We start from the raw sequence: 17,500 nt of genomic DNA on the forward strand, positions 1-17,500 counted from the left end.
ACCAAATGTCCAAAAAGTTTGCACAGGACATTTTGACAATTAGTGATGGCAAGGTGCCTCTTGTTGCTGCAGGAGAAATGGAAGTATGACCATTTTGCTCTGTTGTTAATTCTGTAGATGACCTCAAACACAAAGTCTTTCCCAACTTTAAAGAAAACTACCTAAATCACAATTGGCTGTGTGAAAGAGCAATATTAGCTCCAAAAAAACGTAGCTGTTACAAAAATTAATCAACAGCTGATGCATTCTCTTCCCGGCAATCTTCAAATGAAGTGGTGAACTATCCTCCTGAATTTCTCAATTCGTTGGAGCCTCCTGGACTACCTCCCAACATATTATCACTTAAAGTTGGAATGCCTGTTATGCTACTCCGCACTCTGGAACCACCAAGACTTTGCAATGGAACACGACTCGTGATAAAGAAGATGATGTCACACGTCATTGAGGCTACTATTCTTTCTGGATGTGGAAAAGGTAATGACGTCTTTATTCCAAGAATTCCTCTTACTCCATCAGGAGCAGACATTCCTTTTACATTCAGAAGACTGCAATTGCCCCTTCGTGTCACTTTGGCCATGTCCATTAACAAATCTCAGGGTCAAGCCCTCTCTGTAGCTGCTCTTCTCTTGGAAGAGCCCTGCTTCTCACATGGACAACTGTATGTTGGCTGCTCAAGAGTGGGAAGCAAAACAAACCTATTTGCATATGCTCCTCAAGGAAAAACAAGGAATATTGTTTACAACGAGGTGTTATAATGACAACAGCAAGAAAGCATGTACATGATCAACTTCTTTTACCAAACTTCATTGTCTTTCATGTATTTATATTGATATACATATATATATGTGTGTTTGGGTGTGTGTGTGTGTGTGTATATATATCTATGTATATACAGATGAGAATGTGTATCTGTGTGAATCCCTAAATCTTGAGAACTACACAACCAATTTCATTCTAAATTTACACATGCCTTAATTAGGGTCCATGTAGTGTCTTGGGCCAAAAAAACTTTTAACTTCTAGCATTGTTCGAGCCCACACCAATATCATATCTCCTCTACTATTTCAGTACTACGTGTCAAAAGTGAAACAATAACATCATTCTACTGTAATGTCAGATACTTTCACTTTAATACTGAAACTATTCCACTATTTCAGCATTACATGTCCAAAGTGAAACAATAAGATGTCGCTACTGTAATGTCAGATACATTCACTTTAATACTTTCAATTTCATACTGAAACTATTAAAGTGAAACTATACTCTTACATATATATATAGGTATACTATAAGACCCAAGTTAAAAACATTCCCAACAATTCAACTTCTCTGGTTGACATTAACACACCCCACCCCCAATAGGGGGCCTTCATTCCCACATTTTAGAGCTCCATGAGCTCCATTTTTCAGGAGCAAAATCCTTTTTACAGGTTCCAGAAGACTGGAATTTTGGAATATGCGCATAAAGATCAATAGTATGGGATGCCTTTGTCATGATTAGAATTTTTATGGTGTGTAAAGAGGGAAAGAACTCTCATGTGCAATTTTGATGAAATTCCAGTTCCTTAAAGAAAATATAACAGAAAAGTCGCATTCTTCAATTGCATGTAATACTGGCAACGCCGGGTATCTCTGCTAGTATATATCTTATCTATAAAAGGCAGATTTTTCTGTGTGTGTGTGTATGTTGAAAATTCATACATTTACACAATTCCAAATTTCTTGAATGAAAGAATCACAATTAATATTCTAAATACCATAACTTAGGTCACAGCGTCATTTTTTCAGTCAAAATAACTCAGTTACGAATAAAATCCAGAAAACTACACAAATTAACATTTTTCCCTCTAATAAAATCAAAATTTGATAGGGTAAAAACCAAAGAACAAAATCAAGAGATATGGTGAATAAAATTTGAAGAAAAGCAACAAAAATTCATTAGGTTATAGCAGTACGTACGTTTCGTACAAACTTCATTTATTTGTGTAGTGAGAACACCACATAAGATGTGCTATGAAAATGTACTCCTCAGCTGCATAATGGAAGTTCATTTTACAAAGTCATTTTGTTGATGTGTGCAAAAACAAGAGTAGGAGATGAAGAAAATACCATCTTTACTGGGCTGTTAATCAACAGTCTAGTGAATCAAACAAGAATTTAATTTCTATTTATTCTAATTGGGGTGGGGGAGGTAAGATAGCAGTAATTTCAATTTAGAGGAAGGTAGATTAAGTAGTAAGAGACAGCAGGTTAGGGGTAAATGAAGCAAGAGAGAAAAAAAAAAGAGATAAGAAAAAAAGGAAAATATATATATATATATATAGAAATGAAAATGGAAGGACAATACCCTAAGGAGTGACTAGAGGAAATTTAAGGTAAGGGAATTTAGGTCAAGATATTGGAGACTTATTAAGGATGTATCTATTCGTCAGTATATTTACAACCAGCAGTATAACCCAACCGTATCCCGATGTGACTTATTACGCCATCTACGATAAGTCTTGCTAGGTGAAAATCAACTAAAAAAAGAAAGCCTTACAATGAAAAAACTCTTATGATGTAAATATGTTCATAATTCAAAAGACGATGAAATTAATAGGGAAAGTCTGAAGGCTGTTTTGTGTAACATTATTAAGCGTACGTAAATTTCATCCGTCTAATTGGCTATAGAAATGCTTGTGCAAAACAACTTTTTGCGCTGCCCTGATTATACATAGCAGGGTAATCCCTTTTTGCAGAACTTAGGATGGCAATTTGTGATGAAGCAATTGCTGGCGATCTGTTGGTACACAGTTTTGCCAGAATTCTATCAGATTTGGCAGATGATGTTGATGCACCATTTTGCATTATGTTCAAAGTAGCTTCAGGAATGTGGTGAATTGCTGCAGTCTGTTGCTGTCATTTTAAACTGGTTGCTGTCTTTCCCCAGCAAACTCTCTTGTTTGGAGGCATAATCTATGTATATATTAAACAGAACAACAAAAGTTATAATAGATGGCAGGGTCGATAGTTTTCACATATCTGTAATTTTTCAGATTACCCAACCTTAATCCTAAACCTACTCCTAACACTAACCCTAACACTAACCCTAAAACCCTAACCCTGACCCTAAAACCGTAACTCTAACACACTAGTGAAAATCGTGGTATATTACAGTTCTATATTTAAGAGATGAGGAATTATTTACATTATTTACATTATCTACATTTGACGGATATTCGTCCTCATCTTGTTTGTTGTTAACACAACGTTTCGGCTGATATACCCTCCAGCCTTCGTCAGGTGTCTTGGGGAAATTTCGAACCTGGGTTCTCATTCCTATCGATGTTACTATTATTATTATTATTATTATATTATTATTATTATTATTAATCAGGTCGCTGCCGTGAATCGAACTCGGAACCTTGGGGTTAGTAGCCCGCGCTCTTAACCACTACGCCATATGCCCGTGGGCAATTATGGGGTGAATTTTAAGGCTTATAAATCTATTATTTTTCTATCCTTCCTAAATACCGGTTCCCATATGCTATTCATATCTGCACTCGGTCTGCTTAGGAGGTTGTTGTGTCCTAGCATATGTGCTGCTTCTTTTAGTTTTCGTATTTTCCAGTGTTGTTCCCTGTCTATTATTTTAACTTCATCCCACAGGGGGAGGTGGTTTCCATTTTTCCATACATGATCAGCTATACCCGATTTATCGATATCTCCTCGTGTCACAGCTTTGCGATGTTCTTCTACCCTTATTTTGAGGGGGCGACATGTTTCGCCTTTGTATAACCTACCACAGCTGCATGGGATGGAGTACACGCAGTTTTTGGTCATATTCTCTTCTGTTGGTGGTTTTACCCGAAGGAGATATTTGCGAAGTGTTGTATTGCTCTTGAATACTGCCCTGATGTCATATGGGCCGCATATCTTTTGTATCTTTTCGGAGAGGCCTTTCACATAGGGTAGACAGACTGTAGACAGTTTATTGGTTTCATCCTCTCTTTTCTTCATAATTGGAGTAGATAGTATGTTCTTGGGGTAGTTGTTTCTTAATAGATTGTTACTGAGCTTGATCATTTCCTCGTGGTGGGTATCACGATCGCTACTTATATTCTTTGCCCGGTGTTTTAGGCACTGAGCAATTCCTCTCTTTACACTGTATGGATGGTGGGAATTGAAGTTAAGGTATCGTCCAGTGAAGGTTGGCTTGCGATATACGGATGTCCTGAATCCATACTCGGTGCGTGTTATTAATACGTCCAGGAATGCCAGCTGATTGTTCTGTTCCTTTTCCATGGTGAACTGTATGGATGGATTTATTGAGTTCACATGATCTAGCAGCATTTGGACATCTTGCTGGTGGGGCCAGAGAATAAAGGTGTCATCAACGTATCGCAGCCATAGGGTTGGTTTTAGTGGTGTTGATCCTAAAGCCAAATTCTCGAAGTATTCCATGTATATATTGGCTATTATCGGTGATAATGGCGAACCCATAGCTAAACCATCTTCTTGTCGATATATATCAGTGTCCATACTGAAGTAGGTAGTTTCTACACAGAAAGTCAACATTTCCATCAAGTTTGTTATTGGTATACTAGTGCGTTCTTTTAGATGGGTGTCTGTCACTAGTTTTTCTTGAATCACCGATAGTGCTTCACCAGTTGGGACTTTGGTGAATAGACTTATCACATCTAGACTCACCATCTGGTTGGATTCAATGGGGGTATCCTTGATCAATTCTGTGAAGTGTATGTTGTTGTCACAGATTACGTATGTGTGGTTGTGTGTGTTTACCTATCAATGTTATGAAAAATAGCTAAAGAATACTGAGAAGAAAGTTTAATCTATGACGTTGTATGTATCACTTTCTCTCTCTGTTGAGCGCGTGTGTAAGAACGCTGTTCCAGGTAGAAGGGAAGAAATATAAAAGTTGCTAGAAACAACAGCCAAATCTCCCTTAAATCACACAAAGTAAATGGAATTTAAAAAATCTAATTACTGCACTGGAAAATTCAGATCGAGAAAATTCTATTGATGTAAAAATTTTAACGATTTCTATAAACTTTTAAAAAGGCTTCACACAGACACACAACTTCAGCTATATATATTAAGATAATACAACAAAACACTAAAGTACTAAATTTAAAACCATAGAGAACATTAATAGTTAAATTAGAACAAGACAAACATTTATAGTTAAAATAAGATATATATTAATGTGGGGTAGTAGAAGAGAGATATCATTTATAAGAAAATCTATAATATCAATGGCCAAAAAGAAATCAAAGTGAAAGGGGGGGGAGAAGGAGAATGAAAAAAAGGGGAGGAATAAATTAGAAAATCAGGACTAAACTAAGAGTATTAAAGCTATGGTTTCAGAATTGATAATATGGTAAAAGAGACTTAGAATTAGCAAGAGAAATGTAGGAATATTATCAGTGGGTTGGGAAAGGTTAAAATATATTCCAAATTTTATACTTTAAAGCTATAACTTAAATAAAGTAGTTAATAGTCTGGGAAACGAAAGGGATTAAAATAATATATTACTAGCAAGATTTATTTTCAAAAATATTTAAAGGTGCGAGAGTAACAATGTACACATAGAACCCTAAGGTCAGATCTATTGTTAATTAGATTAGGATTATCTTTAAGTTTTAAAATTTCATAAATTTCCATAGAGCACAGTCCGCAGCCATATCTACTATTTCTATAGGGTTGTGCTCTCCTGATGATTTCCCAGTTAAGGTTAAAATCGATACCATTTTCCTTCAATTCCCAAATTTTATTAGATAATGATATGCTATTGACCTTATGTTTAAGTCTAAACGAGGGAAAATGATTGTATAATCGCTGTTTAAGATTGATTGTGCAACCAACATAAATGTAATTATTTGTTGGAGTAGCTACTGTACATTTATAGACCACATTACGGGCTAAACAACGGCCAGATACCAGGCAGCGAGCCTTAATTCTACAATTGCAATCAAGGGGATTATTAGCTATATATATATTACTATGTTGATTGTTAATACAAATATCTAAATTGGTTATATCAATATTGTTGGTTGTATTACTGGATATGCAATTGATATCGTTTGAGCTAGGAAGATTTATCTCATCAACTATGTTAACAGTTGAAGTATTATTATGTTCATTAACATGTACAGGATTATTGGTTGCATTGATGTTATTAATTGTCTGGTAGTTATTTGTATTGTTATCAATAATAAGACAATTTTTATTTTCAAGGGTCCTAGCTAATTCAATGTCCTTTTTATTCAACTTATTGATGATAGATCCTATATTGGGGAGAGTAGAGTATGAGATACAGATTGTGTGTTGAGAAAAGATTTTATAATATCTATGGTTAGGGTTGAAATTTTTTTGTAAGATATCCATAAATTTGTTATAGATGTTCGTAGATACTGCATAGTTAGTTGTAAGAGATGTTAAACCATATAGAATTTTTTTCTTTTAAATTTGTGATGTAATAGGGATTTGTGGTTTTCATTAGTATTTGGGGTTATATTGTTGCTTCTACTATCATTTGTAGTTTTCTTATTGGGATCTATCTTGTTATGTAAAGTTAACTCTTATGGCCATTATTATAATTTCTTAACTTAGGTATTTTATTAGTGTTAATATGATTATGTAGACATTTATCAGGTTGTATTTCATTTTTATTCTTATTGCTTAAGCAGGAGAGACTATTATTATTAGGTCTTTTCTTACCATTATTTAAGATAATTAAATTATTATTATTGGTATCATTATTTAAGATAATTAGATTATTATTATTGGTATCATTTTCATTATTGCTACTATCACATTTAATAGATTTACTAGGATTAAAGAAAGAGATTTCTTGGTCATAGCCCGCTCTAGATAAAGCTTCATTGAAGTAATGAGAATTGGAGTTAAAGATGTCATAATTTGAGGACAGTTTAGTTATTCTTTAGGAAATGTTTTTATTACAATAGATTTTAAAATATTTGGGGGGTGGGGGTGATTAGATGATCTACTAGCTCTAAATTACGCTATCCCTATAGAAAAGAAAATGAAGTCACTAAGTATGTTAGAGTCTGCTGAATGTCAACCCAACAGAGGAACCAGCTATCCGAGTTGACAGTACCATAGTAGATAAAGCAATTAAGAGTATGAAGACAGGGAAAGCCCCCGGCCCATCAGGAATCACTGCAGAGATGCTCAAAATATCTGGCAGTGTCGGCTATAGTCTAGTCACCCATATTGCTAACCAAGTGATACACAAAGGAGTCATACCCAATGACTGGTGTAGCAACACCATAGTTAACTGCTACAAAGGTAAAGGTGACGCTTTAGATACAAATAATCACAGAGGTATCAAGCTGTTAGATCAGGTAATGAAAGTCACAGAGAGGGTCATAGCCCAACTTATTAAGGAGCAAGTCAGTTTAGATGAGATGCAGTTTGGGTTCGTGCCAGGGAAAAACACCACTGATGCTATATTTCTGGTAAGGCAGCTGCAGGAAAAATACCTAGCCAAGGATAAACCTCTGTACCTGGCTTTCGTTGACATGAGAAAGCCTTTGACAGAGTCCCCCGATCCTTTATCTGGTGGTCAATGAGGAAACTTGGGATAGAAGAATGGTTAGTGAGAGCTGTGCGAGCCATGTACAGAGATGCTGTCAGTAAGGTGAGGGTTGGCAATGAGTACAGTGATGAATTCCGGGTAGAGGTAGGGGTCCACCAAGGTTCAGTCCTCAGCCCCTTCCTATTTATCATAGTCCTCCAGGCAATAACAGAGGAATTCAAGACAGGATGCCCCTGGAAGCTCCTCTATGCTGATGACCTTGCACTCATTGCTGAGTCACTATAAGAACTAGAGAAGTTTCAGGTGTGGAAGCAAGGATTAGAATCGAAGGACCTTAGAGTCAACCTGGCTAAAACCAAAGTCCTAATAAGTAGGAAGGTAGATAAAACACAAACCCCTTCAGGTAGATGGCTCTCCTCGATCTGTAGAAAAGGTGTAGGTAGAGACTCTATAAGTTGTACCCAGTGCAAGCTATGGACACATAAGAGGTGCAGCGATATCAAAGGCAGGTTAACTAGGAAGTTAGTTTTTGTATGTGGCAGATGTTCAGGTGCAATAAACACTGTAAATATGCAGAAAACAACTTCTCTCTTATTCCAGGGAGAAAAACTAGACATAGTTGATAGCTTCCGCTATCTGGGTGACCAAGTTAGTAGTGGGGGTGGGTGCGCTGAAAGTGTAGCTGCTAGAATAAGAATAGCCTGGGCAAAGTTCAGAGAGCTCTTACCTCTGCTGGCGACAAAGGGCCTCTCACTCAGAGTAAAAGGAAGACTGTATGACGCATGTGTACGAAGAGCCATGCTACATGGCAGTGAAACATGGGCTGTGACTGCTGAGGACATGCGTAAGTTCGCAAGGAATGAAGCCAGTATGCTCCGATGGATGAGTAATGTCAGTGTGCATACTAGACTATTTATCACTGTTAGTTTGTCCTTCTCTCTCTCTCTCTCACTCTCTCTCTCTCTCTCTCATTCTCTCTCTCTATCTCTCTCTCTTTCTCTCTCTCTTTCTCTTTCTCTCTCTCTCTCTCTCTCTCTCTCTCTTTCTCTCTCTCTCTTAGTGACCTGTCAAAAGATATGCTAAGACCTATAGCATATATATTTTGTACCCCCTTCCTCTCTCTGTCAGTGACTCATCTGAGGAAGTCATGCTTTGTGATAATAGCATGACCCCACCTCTGTATCTCTTTGTTAGTGTAAAATTGTTGCAAAGCTGGTTCTACTGTTTCACAGGAACTAGAGCAGTTCTCAAGAGCTGCTATAATTAGCCATAATTCTTGGAACAGCCTGGTGGTAAATTTGAACCTTTTATCCAAAACATCTGTTTGCACTATTATATTTTTGGAGTGTTCTGAAAACAAAATATTTAATTTGACTAACGTTATTTTTCCGTTTTTTTTTGTTTTTTTTTAAAATTTACTTACAATTTACGCAGCTGCCTACATGTGTGTTACTTTTTTTTTCGAAATGATTGAAATGTGTGTTATAAACGATATTTTGAGAAATAGTTTTTCGAAAAGAGACTTTGATGGAAAACAACTAATTATAAACAGTGGGTGACCAAAGAACTCATATATTTAATCATTAAATATGACAAAAAAATGGAAAGTCATCTAGATACAGCTTCTATCTTCACTGGTCTGTGAAACCAGTGATTTCTTATTTTGTTAGAAGTATTCAGTGACATTTTTTCTTTTACTGACGTCTTATTTAACATCCTCCAGAGTAAAAGTCATGACATAGTGTATTGTAAAGTGCAAATAGATAAAACTAGAACTGTACTCGAAAGCAAACTCGATAATTTTTCAATCTTTTGTGATATGTTAGGGGAAAAATATGGAGTCGATGCAGGAATCAGAATTCAGAGATCCAAAAATATATCTATTGAGCCTCAACGACATTATTAGAATGCTTTATAACAAAATGATCAGTACAGTAGTTGATCAAATAAAAGCACGATATTCATCCTTAGAAGAGTTTAAATTCATGGAACTTTTGAATTTCAACAAAGTTGATGAATATTGCAAACAATTTCTGTGGGTTCTATAGATTCTTTAAAAATCACTTATGGCAGATTTTTTGATGTAATTCTATTACAAAGTGAGCTCAATGTGATGTATTCAATGAAAGATTTTAAAAAGCGATGTTAAGTCATTTAATGAGTTACATTTACAGCAGTGAGCTAGGTGAAGCTATGCCAGAACTCTTCAATCTGTGCAAGTTGATTTTGACAATTCTGTCTACCACTGCTTCTGTAGAGCGATCCTTTTCTGCATTAAGTAGAATCAATACATACCAAAGAAATGCGACAGGAGAAAGAAGACTGTCTGGGTTAGCACTAATGTCAATTGAAAAAGATTTATTACAATTGATGAAAAGAGAAGATTTCTATGAAAATGTGATAGATATATTTGCCCAGAAAGATTGAAGAACTGAATTAATTTTTAAATGAGGTAAATAACATTTTAGAACCTTAAAAAAAAATTTAATATATTAAAGGGCACATATTACAGGTTTTGGTTAGTGTTTGTTATACTGTAAGGTTCGACCATCTTACATCGGTATTGTTTGGCAGGAGAAATGGTTTGAATTCTTCGTCACGCCTAACCTACATAGGCTTTCCTTTCTGTGCTGCTGGATGTAGTGTATTTACGGCCGTAAATGTTTTGTTTCAATCTCAGAGATGTTGACTACTGTCACAACAGGTTTGAGGGGCTTTTTACAATGTTGAATTTTCACTGTCTTTCATTGTGTGTATTCATGTATATGCGTGTATTTTCAATGTGTGTGCCTGAGACATAGTCTTTTAATATACGGAGTTCAGTAAGTCTCATAACAGTCTGCTTGAGTATCAATAATTTTCCCGGAATTGACAAGTAGCATGATAAAACACCTGACTTGTCTTCCAGGGCGTAACGATTTTAAAGCATGGCCATATAATGTAACTAAATGTGTTCTCTTAATTAAATCATTTCAATTTGATTCAGCTCAACCAATAGGTATAGGGGCTAATGCAGAATTGCACCCCTTCGAAAAACGAATTTTGTGAAAAATGTTTTTGAGATTCCTACCTTTAACAAAGATTCTGAATATGCAAAAATATTAACAGAATCCAATTTCATCTTTATTACATTTCACGTATGATTTTTAGACTTTTTAAGGGAGAGTGAAGATGGGAAAGTACTGACGTTTCGAAGAGAGAGAAAAATACAAACAATATACTTATTTCAGGCTCATCTCTACAGAGCCATTTTTTATTCCCTGCTTATTCTAGGTCATACGGGGGTAATTGCATATTCAAAATCTCCCATATGTAAATTGTAGGAATACGAAAATATTGTTACTGAAAAATTGCCGGGGTGGGGGTGGGGAAAATACATTGCATGCCCAACCCCGGAAGTCACCGCACGCCACTGATATACAGTATATATATATATAGAGAGAGAGAACAAATGGGAGAAAGAGAGTCTGCCAAATGTCGATCCAACAGAGGGACCAGCGATTTGAGTTGACAGTACCATGAAAGATAAAGCTATTAAGTGTATGAAGACAGGGAAAGCCCCTGGCCCTTCAGGAATCACTGCAGAGATGCTCAAAATATCTGGCTGTGTCGGCTATAGCCTAGTCACCTGTATTGTTAACCAGGTGATACATGAAGGAGTCATACCCAATGACTGGTGTAGCAGCACCATAGTCAACTGCTACAAGGGTAAAGGTGATGCTTTAGATACAAATAATTACAGAGGTATCAAGTTGTTAGATTAGGTAATGAAAGTCACGGAAAGGGTCATAGCCCAACTGATTAGGGAGAGAGTCAGTTTAGATGAGATGCAGTTTGGGTTTGTGCCAGGGAAAAGCACCACTGATGCTATATTTCTGGTAAGGCAGCTGCAGGAGAAATACCTAGCCAAAGATAAACCTCTGTACCCGGCTTTGTTGACATGAGAAAGCCTTTGACAGGGTCCCCCGATCCCTTATCTGTTGGTCAATGAAGAAACTAGGGATAGAAGAATGGTTAGTGAGAGTTGTGCGAGCCATGTACAGAGACGCTATCAGTAAGGTGAGGGTTGACAACGAGAACAGTGAAGAATTCCGGGTAGAGGTAGGGGTCCACCAACGTTCAGTCCTCAGCCCCTTCCTATTTATCATAGTCCTCCAGGCGATAACAGAGGAATTCAAGACAGGATGCCCCTGAGAGCTCCTCTATGCTGATGACCTTGCACTAATTGCTGAGTCACTATTAGAACTAGAGGAGAAGTTTCTGGTGTGGAAGCAAGGACTAGAATCGAAGGGCCTTAGAGTCAGCCTAGCAAAAACCAAAGTCCTAATAAGTAGGAAGGTAGACAACACACAAACCCCTTGAGGTAGATGGCCCTGCTCGATCTGTAGAAAAGGCATGGGTAGAAACTCTATAAGATGCTCCCAGTGCAAGCTATGGACACATAAGGGGTGTAGCAATATCAAAGGCAGGTTAACTAGGAAGTTAGTTTTTGTATGTGGCAGATGTTCAGGTGCAATAAACACTGTAAACAAACAGGAAACAACTTCTATCTCATTCCAGGGAGAAAAACTAGACATAGTTGATAGCTTCCGCTATCTAGGTGACCAAGTTAGTAGTGGGGGAGGGTGCGCTGAAAGTGTAGCTGCTAGAATAAGAATAGCCTGGGCAAAGTTCAGAGAGCTCTTACTTCTGCTGGTGACAATGGGTCTCTCACTCAGAGTAAAAAGCAGACTGTATGACGCATGTGTACGAACAGCCATGCTTCATGGCAGTGAAACATGGGCTGTAACTGCTGAGGACATGCGTAGGCTCACAAGGAATGAAGCCAGTATGCTCCGATGGATGTGTAATGTCAGTGTGCATACTAAACAGAGTGTAAGTACTTTGAGAGAAAAGTTGAACTTACGAAGCATCAGTTGTGGTGTGCAAGAGAGACGATTGCGATGGTATGGTCATGTAGCGAGAATGGATGAGGATAGCTGTGTGAAAAAGTGCCACACCCTAGCAGTTGAGGGAACCTGTGGAAGAGGTAGGCCCAGGAAGACCTGGGATGAGGTGGTGAGGCACGACCTTCGAGCATTGGGCCTCACCGAGGCAATGACTTCTGACCGAGACCTTTGGAAATATGCTGTGTGGGAGAATACTCGGCAAGCCAAGTGAGACCTAAATCTAAGGCCTCAACCAGTCCATTTATGCGTACCTTCCTTCCTGCATTGGACACTAAACTCCACTTGCGAAGACCTGTTGAGGGAAGTGAAATTGAAATCGAGTTAAATTGGACACTAGACTCCACTTGCAAAGACCGGTTGAGGCAAGTGAAATCGAAATCGAGTTAAATTCGACGACTGGCACCCATGCCAATGTCGTCTCCTTCATCAGACATGAAACTCAGCTTGCGAAGACTTATTGGGGCAAGTGAAATCGAAATCGTGATGGCACCTGTGCCCAGCGTCGCCTTTCTGGCACTTTTGCACTCGGCATGTGTAAGGATTTTCAAGCGAGATCGTTGCCAGTGCCCCTAGACTGGCTCTTGTGCGGGTGACACATAAAATACACCATTTTGAGCGTGGCCGTTGCCAGTACCGCCTGACTGGCCTTCATGCCGATGGCACGTAAAAGTACCCACTGCACTCTCTGAGTGGTTGGCATTGGGAAGGGTATCCAGCTGTAGAAACTCTGCCAAATGCTGTGCGTGAGAAGACCCGGCAAGCCAAGTGAGATCTAAACCTAAGGCCTCAGCCAGTCCACTTATGCGTACCTTCCTTCATTGGACACTAAACTCCACTTGCGAAGCGCTGTTGAGGCAAGTGAAATCGAAATCAAGTTAAATTTGACGACTGGCACCTATGCCAACGTCGTCTCAAGTGAAATCGAAATCGAGTAAATTGGACACTAAACTCCACTTGCGAAGACCTGTTGAGGCAAGTGAAATCGTAATCGAGTTAAATTCGATGACTGGCACCCATGCCAACATTGTCTCCTTCATTGGACACGAAACTCAGCTTGCGAAGACTTATTGCGGAAAGCGAAATCGTGAAGGCACCTGTGTCAGCGTCACCTTTCTGGCACTTGTGCCCGCGGCATGTGTAAGGACTTTCGAGAGAGATCGTTGCCAGTGCCCCTGGACTGGCTCTTGTGCGGGTGGCACATAAAATACACCATTTTTAGCGTGGCCGTTGCCAGTACCACCTGACTGGCCTTCGTGCCGGTGGCATATAAAAGCACTCACTACACTCTCTGAGTGGTCGGCGTTAGGAAGGGCATCCAGCTGTAGAAACTCTGCCAATTGGAAATATGCTGTGCGTGAGAAGGCCCGGCAAGCCAAGTGAGACCTAAATCTAAGGCCTCAGCCAGTCCACTTATGCGTACCTTCCTTCCTTCATTGGACACTAAACTCCACTTGCGAAGACCTGTTGAGGCAAGTGAAATCGAACTAAATTCGATGACTGGCACCCATGCCAACGTCATCTCCTTCATTGGACACGAAACTCAGCTTGCGAAGACTTATTGGGGCAAGCGAAAGCGAAATTGTGATGGCACCTGTGCCCAGCATCGCCTTTCTGGCACTTGTGCCCGCGGCATGTGTAAGGACTTTCGAGTGAGATCGTTGCCAGTGCCCCTGGACTGGCTCTTGTGCGGGTGGCACATAAAATACACCATTTTGAGCGTGGTCGTTGCCAGTACCACCTGACTAGCCTTCATGCAGGTGGCACGTAAAAGCACCCACTACACTTTCTGAGTGGTTGGCATTAGGAAGGGCATCCAGCTGTAGAAACTCTGCTAAATGAGATTGGAGCCTGCTGTGTTTCTTTCAACTTTTTTCTAAAAACCCAATGAATTTGAAACCAGCATGATGTCCTGCTGCTTGTCCTCTCTCTCTCTCTCTCTATCTCTCTATTCTATCTCTATCCCTCTCTCTCTACATCACTACTCTTCCCCCACTTCCTCCTCTCTGACTCGCATGTGACCCCAAACATATAACCATTTCACTTCCAACTTCATGCCAAATCGTTTTGGAATTTCTATGCCGATAGTACCCACGACAAAGCTCTCGAAGACATGAACAATAGCTAAGTCATCTCTATTTTTATATATTATCCCTTCTGATGCGCTCCCCTTCCACCACCCCCACCCCGTTTTTCTAACTATACATTTCTGTCTTAAATTCATGATTATTTATGTATATCACTTGATTTATCGTCTTCGTCTCTACTTTCTTGAAGTTTTTCTCCTTAGCCCAAACCTGACTGAAATTTGTCTCTCCCCACCTTTAAAAATTACGATTTTAACTCTCATTTCTGTTACCGATTTAAACATTTAATCTCACGGTTAAACACTGCTGTGTTTCTTTCAACTTTTTTCTAAAAACCCAACGAATTTGAAACCAGCATGATGTCCTGCTGCCTGTCCTCTGTCTGCCTGTCTCTCTCTCTGTCTCTCTCTCTCTATTCTATCTCTATCCCTCTCTCTCTACATCACTACTCTTCCCCCACTTCCTCCTCTCTGACTCGCACGCGACCCCAAACATATAACCAGTTCACTTCCAACTTCATGCCAAATCGTTTTGGAATTTCTATGCTGATAGAACCCACGACAAAGCTCCCTTAGCCCGCAGTACGCCCGCCCTCCTACCCCCTCCACCAGTACCGGAAGTTTTAGATCATCTTCCGCGAACGCTGCCAGTGACCTTATACCCCCCCTAGCGCATAAAGATTGGGTAGTATATAAAGGTTGTAGGTATTGTTTTGTTTATGAATTCTGCCAAATGCAAGCTTTCTTTTCAGGTACACGACACTGCTCACCCCCATCCCAGGGTCACACGGGCCCACTCCTCTGACACCCACTCCTCCCACACTGTCAGGATTGGCACTCTCAACGTCGGCACGCTGAAAGGTAGGTCTGGTGAGATTGTTGAGATGCTTGAACGGCGACGCATAGATCTGTGCTGCATCCAAGAAGTAAGATGGAGAGGAGGTTCTGTGAGGTTCCTCACAGGCAAAGAACACAGGTACAAGATTTTCTGGGCAGGAAACACTGACGGGGTCGGGGGCGTAGGAATACTTCTAGCAGAGAAATGCGTTGATAAGGTAATCGAGGTAGTTAGAGTGTGTGACAGAGTACTTAAGATTAGACTAGTGCTTCATCATAGGCTAGCTACTGTCATCTCAGCCTATGCCCCTCAACCGGGGCTACCGGATGGTCTGAAAGACCAATTCTATGACACCCTCTTGCAAACTACCTCATCGACAAGGGACAGGGACCTTCTCTTTGTGGGCGGTGACTTCAATGGTCATGTCGGACGTCGTGCTGGAGGCTTCCATGGCATACATGGAGGCTATGGCTTCGGTTCCCGCAACGAGGAGGGAACCAGACTGCTGGAATTCTGTGATGCAACCGATCTTATGGTTTGCAATACCAACTTCAAGAAACCTGCCTGTCACCTAGTCACCTACCGATCCGGCAGACACTCTAGCCAAATCGATTACATCCTCGCCAGAAATAGAGAAAGAGGGAGGCTTCTAAATGCCAAAACCCTCCCTGGCGAAGAATGTACACCCCAACACAGATTAGTAGTCAGCGACTTCAAGATCAAGGCAAAATGGGTGCCCAGAAGTAGACCGGCTCGGAGGAGAAGGGTATGGAAGCTTAAAGACCCTGCAAATGGACAGAGACTTAGAGACAAGTTACTTGAAGCATTTGACGAAATAGAAGGGGATATAGCATCATACAACGTAGAAGACAATTGGAGATTTCTGCGGGACAACCTGTTGAGAGCCACCGACCAGATCTGTGGCTGGTGTAAAGTCCCCTCTCGACCCAGAGTAACGTGGTGGTGGAACAAGGAGGTAGACGGGGCTATTAGACAAAAGAAACAGGCTTGGAAGGACTGGAAGAACGGTGGTAGCAGGGAATTGTACCAATCTGCCAGAAGGGAAGCTAGGCGACAGGTTTATTTAGCCAGAGGGGAAGCAGATAAGAAAAGATTTGCCAATGTTCTGCGCCGTATGTCGACCCAACAGAGGGACCAGCTATCCGAGTTGACAGTACCAGGGTAGATAAAGCAATTAAGAGTATGAAGACAGGGAAAGCCCCCGGGCCATCAGGAATCACTGCAGAGATGCTCAAAATATCTGGCAGTGTTGGCTACAGCCTAGTCACCCATATTACGAGGTTTGGAGACACCACTATGAAAGGTTGCTCAATGAACAAAATGAATGGGAGAAAGAGAGTCTGCCGAATGTCGACCCAACAGAGGGACCAGCTAGCCGAATTGACACTATCTTGGTAGATAAAGCAATAAAGATTATGAAGAAAGGGAAAGCCCCCGGCCCATCAGGAATCACCGCCCAAAATATCTGGTGGTGTTGGCTATAGCGTAGTCACCTGTATAGTTAACCAGGTGATACAAGAAGGAGTCATACCCAATGACTGGTGTAGCAGCACCATAGTCAACTGCTACAAAGGTAAAGGTGACGCTTTAGATACAAATAATTACAGAGGCATCAAGCTGTTAGATCAGGTTATGAAAGTTACGGAGAGGGTCATAGCACAACTAATTAGGGAGCAAATCAATTTAGATGAGATGCAGTACTGATGCCGTATTTCTAGTGAGACAGCTGTAGGAGAAATACCTAGCCAAGGATAAACCTCTGTACCTGGCCTTCGTTGACATGGAGAAAGCCTCTGACAGGGTCCCCCGACCCTTATCTGGTGGTCAATGAGGAAACTTGGGATAGAAGAATGGTTAGTGAGAGCTGTGCGAGCCATGTACAGAGATGCTGCCAGTAAGGTGAGGGTTGGAAATGAGTACAGTAAAGAATTCCGGGTAGAGGTAGGGGTCCACCAAGGTTCCGTCCTCAGCCCCCTCCTATTTATCATAGTCCTCCAGGCGATCACAGAGGAATTCAAGACAGGTTGCCCCTGGGAGCTCCTCTATGC

At 40.2% G+C, this 17,500-nt stretch overlaps 1 protein-coding gene across 1 annotated transcript in view; it reads left to right on the forward strand.

Moving 5' to 3' along the window:
- The window catches only part of LOC106876453 (dynein beta chain, ciliary), an 855,334-nt gene that overhangs the window by 104,101 nt on the left and 733,733 nt on the right, over positions 1-17,500 (forward strand). The window lies entirely within an intron of this gene.

This window comes from Octopus bimaculoides, chromosome 1 (genome assembly GCF_046866305.1).
Source record: "Octopus bimaculoides isolate indiv1 chromosome 1, ASM4686630v1, whole genome shotgun sequence".
In the NCBI taxonomy this organism is placed as follows: domain Eukaryota; kingdom Metazoa; phylum Mollusca; class Cephalopoda; order Octopoda; family Octopodidae; genus Octopus; species Octopus bimaculoides.